The sequence below is a fragment of the Stylophora pistillata genome, chromosome 12 (genome assembly GCF_964205215.1).
Source record: "Stylophora pistillata chromosome 12, jaStyPist1.2, whole genome shotgun sequence".
Taxonomy (NCBI): Eukaryota; Metazoa; Cnidaria; class Anthozoa; order Scleractinia; family Pocilloporidae; genus Stylophora; species Stylophora pistillata.
The window spans coordinates 10,373,787-10,380,768 of NC_142530.1; positions in this window are offsets into that span (position 1 = coordinate 10,373,787).

The following is a 6,982-nucleotide window of genomic DNA, read 5'->3' on the forward strand; positions in this document are numbered from 1 at the left end:
TCCTTAGATTTTTCAGAATGACTGGACCTCATGAAGTGTTATATGCTGGTTTAAAATAAAAAAGTAACAAAAGACATTCAGGTAGAGGGGCTGTAAATTTATCGAACACATTTTCTTAGTTAAAGCAATCTAGTATTTCAAATTAATCGATTGGTCCATAAATAAAGGTTGAGGTGATTATATTCAAGATGAAAATCGTCCCCAGGCATTTATTTGCGCGGACCACAAGCCAAAGAATACACTTCTGAACGGAATAGAGAGATTTCTTTACGTTGAATGTAAGGTGGCTGACGATGACTTATGAAAAAATCTTTTTTTTTTTTCAGAGATCTAAAAACACGGCGAAATATTTTGGCGAAGAAAGAGTGCAAATAGAATGAAAAAGATGGTAATTTGAACCTCGGTCCTTGAATGAAGGAAAGTCTCGCTATTTTAAAAACAATCGTCTGTTAAAGGAAATGTAACAATCGCTGACTCCCTTTCTGCCATTGAGATCTTCCTAGCATTGTATCAGATGCAAATCTGTCTCCTTTAGAGTATTTTAAATTGAACAGTGTCGCCAGCAAAAATATCAAACAAAGCGCAAATGATGTATTGAACTCAATTAGAAGTAATGAAGATTATTAAGGAAACAAGGTATGCTTAGGGCCTGGTTAAACTAGGAAACTTTGTTGCGGAAACATTGTTTCCTATTATGTTTCCCGGGGTGGCTAAATTAGCGGGAAACAAACAAAATGTTTTGCTGCCCCAGTGGCTAAAGGAGGAAACATTGTTTCCGAAAACAAATGAGCTACGCATGCGTGTATGAATAAACTGACTTCGAGGAAGTCTGGGGATCATAGGATGTTCACATTTTCATTGTATCAAAGTCCTTTGTGGCATTCTGCACAATAATAAGGAACTTCAGCATCTTGTACCACTTCCAAGAGGGGTGGTACACATCGCTTGTTTGTTGACCGGACTTCTTTTTTCTTTACAGGGCCTGTTCCCTCATAAATTGTGACCTGATAATTTTCCACTTGCTCTTGTAATCCTCTCGGCTGATATCATATTTTTCTGTCATCAGTAGATCGATTTGCGAATACGCCATCTCCTTACTGTCCCTGTTCATGTAGTCCTTATGACCCACGTCCCAGAGACAACGCCTTTCCTCATACAGCGTAATTTGCATTTCAATTTCTTCATCTTTCCAATTCCTTTCCCTTCCCTTTCCCTTCTTGGAGCGTGACCTGCTTGAATTTCTTCGCAGTCAGCCATTTTAAATGTTGTCTGCTCGCCGTTGCTATGAAACATTTTTCAATGTGCGAGCGGCACTGGAAACTAATCAACATTGTTTCATCGCGGCTAAACTAAGAAACATAAGTTTCGGACGCAAAATTTGTGTCCGGGAAACAAAAATGTTTTTGTCTGCAGGCAAAAACAATTTTTGTTTCCAAGCAGCGAAATTTGTTTCCGCAACATGTTTCCCGCGCGGCTAAACTGGGAAACATTTGCCACCGCAACAATGTTTCCGCAACAAAGTTTCCTAGTTTAGCCAGGCCTTTATTATCTTAAGATTTTTGCGATATTTTCGCAAAGCAGTCACTATTAGGCTTACCACCTTGATGTTTTACAGGGTAACAGTAGTATGTAAGGAATATTGCTTCGTCGCGCTAAATACATACATACATACATACATACATACATATTAGATACATACTTTATTTAAGGTATCAAAGAAATAACACAAATAATACCCTAAAAAGGAAGTTTAAGAGGTTAACCCTATGTAAATAAACTTCCAAAGAAATAAAATTTTAAAATGTATACTTATAATAAAATATAAGATGGATAAAAACCTAAGAAATACGCATGTATAATTTAAGAGCTGATTTAAGAATAATTTAAGAGCAGAAAGAAACTACTCCCAGATCGACAAGGAAGCCTTAGCCTTGGTTCGGGGAGTCAAGAAATTCCACCTATACCTATTCGGCCGCCATTTCACGCTGGTCACAGATCATGAACCTCTGACCTCAATTCTTAACCCCAAGAAAGGGATACCAGCCATGACAGTTGCCCGTTTACAGCGTTACGCATTGTTCCTAGCAGGATTCAAGTACAGCATTGAGTACAAAAACACCACCCAACATGGAAACGCGGATGGACTATCACGCCTACCCTTGAAAAAGGCGTACAGCAAGGAAATAGCTGATCCAGCGGAAATTTTTCAAGTGTCACAGCTCGAAGTGCTGCCAGTCAAAACAGATATGATTCGTCACGCAACCCAGAGAGATCCGGTATTATCACGAGTGGTAGAACACACGAGACAAGGGTGGCCACCAGCCAGTAAAAAAGAATTGGAACCATTCTACAGAAGGAAGGATGAACTTACATTACAGGATGGTTGCCGTATGTGGGGGCTTTCGAGTGATAATTCCACCTAAGTACCGGGCACGGTTGTTAGAACAACTCCATGAAGGCCACCCCGGAATCGTAAGGATGAAGGCGTTCGCTAGGAGCTACATTTGGTGGCCAGGAATGGACAAGGAAGTCGAGCAAACAGCAAAAAGATGCACTGGCTGTCAACTCACCCAGAAAAATCCTAAGATCGCCCCACTTCATACATGGGAGTGGCCAGCACGCCCATGGCAACGTATCCACATAGATTTTGCGGGACCATTCTTGGGAACAATGTTTCTCATTGTTGTGGATAGCCACTCAAAATTGCCCGAAGTAATACCAATGACCACTACAAACGCTGCAAGAACAATCGAGGAACTAAGAGAGCTGTTTGCGACACACGGATTACCAGAACAACTGGTCAGTGATAATGGCCAACAATTCACATCAGACGAATTCAAAACATTCATGAGGAGTAACGGTATCAAACACAGAAGGTCAGCGCCGTATCACCCAGCTACAAATGGAAGCGCTGAACGTTTTGTACAGACATTCAAGCAAGCTCTACGCGCAGTACTGATTGAGAAGAAAACCCTCTTCTGGAAGCTTACAAACTTCTTGCTAGCCTACAGAACGACACCACATGCGCTGACTGGAGTAGGCCTAGCCACAAGTTTCCGATGAATCCCAAAAAAGTTGCCGATAAAAGTGTCTAAAAGTTGCCAAAAAGTTGCTATTTTTTAAAAAGTTGCTGTTTTTAAAAAAGTTTCCAAAAAGTTGCCGAAAAGTTGCCAAAATTTTTATGCTTTTCGTACCTTTTTTGGGTGTTAAAGATTAAAAATTCGCACATTGCTTCTTATCAAAACTTGATTTGTCAAAGTCCAATGATAATATCAGAGGTTCTTTCCATTTCACTTGATCAACAGTCACTGTAATTGTCCGCCATCTTGAAAAACGTGCAACGTGATACCGCTGACCTCGTGATAAGGCATCACAAAAATCAAGTCATGCGGGGGCCCTTAATTATTGTATTTTAGAATAAATTGAATAAATGTCTATCGAAAACTGACCAATGTGGCTCAAAACGTGAAGAAAGTGGCTTCAAAGAACCTCAAAAAGCCCACAGTTGCCGAAAATTCTAAAAGTTGCCAAAATTCTAAAAAGTTGCCGAAAATCTCAAAAGTTGCCGAAAAGTTGCCGAGCAACTTGTGGCTAAGCCTAGACTGGAGAGGCAGCAGCGGTACTCCTCATGGGAAGAAACCTAAGAACGAAACTCGACATACTAAAGCCTAACATACGGAAGAAAGTGGAAGAAAAGCAGCAAGACCAAGAGTTACGATCCAGCCACAGCCCTACCCGTGAGTTACCCGTAGGTCAAGCTGTCGTTGCCCGAAACCACCGAACCGGAGATAAGTGGGATCCTGGCATCATAACAGCTCACCGTGGACCCTTATTCTACGAAGTCAGAGTCGGACCAAATACAGTATGGTGATGCCATATCGATCAACTCAAGGAGACTGCAGTAACTCCGAGCGTTAATAAGGAGTACTACACCCTACACCTAGACCCAGCTGTGTTAGTAGGAATTCCACCAGCGACATGCAGCGTCGGAAGCAAAGAACCACAACCTCCTTCTGCGAATGATATGGAGAAATTACCAACCATAGACATACATGTGACCAATCAACCGACCAACTCTCCTAGCAGCCAGAACGAGATCACGACTAGCAGTTCAGCAACACCACCACCTAGGCGCTATCCCAGTCGGCTGCGGAAAGCCCCTGAAAAACTAAACCTATGAACTGAACTGAACTGAACTCATATATTCTAGATTAGTTCTGAATTTTGAGGGGGGGATCTGAGTAGCCGGCGCGCCCAAGACGACTAGCCGGCGATGGTCATGATAAATTTTGTATATAGTGTGTACGTAGATGCTTGCACAATATACGGAATTTACAGTTAAACTATGCTCTGTATATATTTACAATATATACAGTATATTTAGTATTTATTAAAGACTAGATCATTGGATAATGCAATTCAAGACTTTTTATTGGCTTAGCCATTATGGTATATCAGCCAATATACCATAATCTACAAATATGGTAAGCGTACGTGTCAGCTTAAAATTAAATGAGAGCTAAAAATTTAATAAAATTTAATAATTTAATTAAACGTTTTTAATAAAACAATTATTCCACTCGCACTTGTTGGATAAGAGATGATTATAGCCAACTCGGCGCTACGCGCCTCGTTGGCTATCTATCTATCATCTCATATCCAACGCGCGCTCGTGGAATAATTGTTAAATATACACTATTTGTCAGTATAGTATATACTGTATATAATGCAATATCGCGCCTCACTCGATTGTTTCCTCTGATCTCGTGCAGTTCAGTTCGATTTCAATCAATTCCTTCTCATTTCAATCAATTCCCTCTATTTTCGGTACGCTCTGTCTTATTTCTAACGTGCCCGTCCGAGTTCGGATGGTTTTCTTAAAAAAAATCTGTCTGTGATTTCGGAAGGTTTCGTTCGATTTTGGCCGACTTAGATCGATTTATTGCGGTTGCATCCGCTTTCTGCTGAGACAGCTTGATTTAATTTTTTTTGGCCATATTGAATCTCTCTATTGCACTGAGAAAAAAATTGTTGTGTTTGGTTAAAACTGCAATTTTTTATGAATTTTCAAAGTCGGGTTTATTTTTTAAACGACCGAGTGAACCAGAGACTGGGGCCAGTGACGTCATTCCAGGCCATCGGCAGTGGCGCTCCGATCCAATCTCAGTCGATATTATAAGTTCTCAACGAGATAAAACCTTTGCTGAAGCCTGATCTGGTAAATGTTTCTCACCTTTCTCTTACTTACTCATTCACAACACTGATAAAATATCGGGACCTAAACGATCCATTAAGATCACCGATCACTTCACGTGCGCCTCCGCCAATGTAATCTATTGCATAACTTGCACTTATTGCAAAAAGATATACATCGGCGAAACAGGCAGAAGACTAGGTGACCGATTCCGAGAACACCTTCGAGACGTGGAAAAGAATGACAAGGACACATCGAAACCAGTCGCGAGACATTTTAATTTACCTAATCATTCTAAGTAACATATGGCAATCTGCGGTCTTTCCTTACACTTAGGTAACACGGAAAGTCGTAAAACTCTTGAACAAAAGCTCATCTTTCAAACCGGCAGTCTAAATCCCACAGGGATCAACGAACGCTTTTCATTCCACTAATTTATTCGTGTTTTTCTCGTTGCCATGTTCCCACCAATAACGTAGCACCATTTTCTGCCTTTAAAAGCACACACAACCCACAATTCCTCTATTCGCTCCGACGAAGGGCTAACGCTCGAAACGTCAGCTTTTGTAATCGATACGGTGGCCAATTTACCATTTCAACTTTGTTGATATATCCAAATTATTTCGTTACTCCCACCGACGCAGCCCCAAACAGTTTCTTTCGAAACTATCAGCCTTTATTCATTTCTCTTACTTCGCTCGCTTTCAGCTGATTTCGTTTCCTCAACATTCCATGCGTGAATAGTCGGAAAGACGCAAATTCCAACTCCATCTTTTCGCAACCTTCGTTGCATGGTCTCGCTAGTCAGAGCAGAAAACATGACTGAATAGTCTTCTTCTCGGAAGTGGTTGGAACACACGGCCGAGTATTTTGTGGGCTTCCAATGAGCACGCTTCAATTTGCAGAAAGTCAACCCACTTCTTTCTTCTCTTTTTTCTCTCCGGGTCATCTGCCCCATAAAAAGGTATCGGATGAAGTGCTATTCTTTTTTCTTTGTTGGGAGTGTTGCTACATCCGAAAACAACGCACTTATCAGGCATATCCGTCAAGATACTTCATCCAGTCCTTGAAGCAAATTCATTGGAAAGCCTGGAATGACGTCACAAACTGTGCTCGACCCAGACCCATCTTGATAATTCCGTGCCTCGGTCGTGTTTTGAAAAAATGCGATTTTCCATGACTTTGAAAATTCATAAAAAATCGCGGTTTTAACCAAACACAAAAATGTTTGCGGCATTTTTCTCAGTGCAATAGAGAGATTTAATATGGCCAAAAAACTTTGGGGGGTTATAGGCACTTTAACTAAAATTTCACAAGCCAAAACCGTCCAGTGGGAAAGTGGTGCGAGTTTTCCGGACCAATCACAGAGCGAAGTAAAGAACCTCTAATGCAATCTCGGTTTACTTGCTCCGCTAACGTGATATGATTGACTGACACAGCTTCTACTGAGGTTGGGTTACCTAGACAATGGAGGAGGGTCTCGGTGAGGTGATGACGGCTAATAGTTACTCTTCACTGTTTCGGTTACAAAAAGTTTTATGGCTAGCTTTTCTACAAGTAACATTTGAAATTAACCGAAATTTTTTCGCCTAACTAGCAGCCGTTGTTTTGTCTCATTGTGCAAAGCGCTCTCTCTCCTCCGTCAAGTAATCAGGAAAGGAAGGCTGCTAAAATAATCCATTACAACAACACCTTTGACAAATATGCTGGTGACCAACACATGACCTGGAAAACTATCAATGATTTCATATCGTGTACTATTATATGGCTGTGTCTCACAAGGACTGG